This window comes from Humulus lupulus, chromosome 5, assembly GCF_963169125.1.
Source record: "Humulus lupulus chromosome 5, drHumLupu1.1, whole genome shotgun sequence".
In the NCBI taxonomy this organism is placed as follows: Eukaryota; Viridiplantae; Streptophyta; class Magnoliopsida; order Rosales; family Cannabaceae; genus Humulus; species Humulus lupulus.
In genome coordinates, this window is record NC_084797.1 from 6,522,189 (window position 1) to 6,524,015 (window position 1,827).

The following is a 1,827-nucleotide window of genomic DNA, read 5'->3' on the forward strand; positions in this document are numbered from 1 at the left end:
GTTCCTCGGGCACATCATATCGAAAGATGGAGTTGCAGTAGATCCATCGAAGGTAGAGGCCGTGAAAGATTGGCCTAGACCAAAGAACGCGTCGGAAGTAAGAAGCTTCTTAGGGCTAGCAGGTTACTATAGAAAGTTTGTAGAGGGCTTTTCTAAGATAGCCACTCCACTCACCAACCTGACCCGGAAGCAACAAAAGTTTAACTGGAATGATAAGTGTGAGGAAAGCTTCCAGTTGCTTAAGGATAAGCTTTGCTCAACACCAGTACTTAGTGTCCCAACACCCAACGACAAGTTCGTTGTCTACTGTGATGCATCAAAGTTAGGATTGGGATGCGTACTGATGCAGAATGACAAGGTGATAGCCTACGCCTCACGTCAGTTAAAGGAGTATGAACAACGCTATCCAACTCACGATATGGAGTTGGCAGCGGTGGTCTTTGCGTTAAAAATCTGGCGCCATTATCTCTACGGAGAACGGTGCGAGATTTATACGGACCACAAAAGTTTAAAATACTTCTTTACGCAGAAGGAGCTCAACATGAGGCAGCGCAGGTGGTTGGAATTAGTAAAGGATTACGACTGCGAAATCCTATACCACCCGGGGAAGGCAAACGTAGTTGCCGATGCACTTAGCCGAAAAAGTTATGGGAACTTAGCAGCCTTATCCGGAATAGAAAAGCCACTACAGCAGGAGCTTATCAGTGCCGGAATAGAAGTGGTTGTAGGCAAGCTGGCTAACTTGTCTATCCAATCGAATCTGCTAGAAGACATACGGAATGGTCAGAGACATGATGATTCACTAGCAACGCACATGGATGCAGTCAGAGAAGGCAAGACTACAGATTTCTCAATATCCAGTCAAGGTTTATTGAGATATAAGGATCGGGTATGCGTGCCAGACGATCAAAGTATTAAGAAGACGATCCTAGAAGAAGCGCACAACACCCCATACTCGGTTCATCCAGGGTCTACCAAGATGACTCATGACATCAAGGCAGTCTATTGGTGGCCAGGGATGAAGAAGGACATAGCGGAATATGTATCTAAGTGTCTGGTATGCCAGCAAGTGAAGGCGGAGCATCAGCGGCCTGCAGGATTATTGCAACCGCTTAGCATACCGGAGTGGAAGTGGGACGATATAGCCATGGACTTCGTGACGGGTCTGCCAAAGACAAATAAGCAGCATGATTCTGCTTGGATAGTCATAGATAGACTAACCAAGTCGGCTCATTTTCTGCCTGTTAAGACTTCTTATACGGCAGACCAATATGCAGACATCTACATTCAAGAGATTGTACGATTGCATGGAATCCCCAAGACGATAGTATCAGATAGAGGATCAGTGTTTACGTCAAGATTTTGGAGAAGCTTACAGCAAGCCATGGGTACTAAGTTAAGTCTTAGTACAGCTTTCCATCCTCAGACAGATGGGCAGTCTGAGCGTACAATTCAGATTTTAGAGGATATGCTACGCGCATGTGTACTTGACTTCGGAGGATCGTGGAACAAGTACTTACCGCTGATCGAGTTCTCGTACAACAATAGCTACCAGTCAACGATCGAGATGGCACCTTATGAGTTGCTATATGGAAGAAGGTGTCGATCACCGTTGCACTGGGACGAGGTAGGAGAAAGGCAGCTTCTAGGGCCCGAAGCTGTTAGGCAAGCTCAAGAAGCAGTAACGCTTATTAGACAGCGTATGCTTGCTGCTCAAAGCCGACAGAAAAGCTATGCAGATACCAAGAGACGCGATGTGGAGTTCCAAGTTGGAGATCAAGTCTTCCTGAAGATATCTCCTATGAAGGGTGTCAAGCGGTTCGGGAA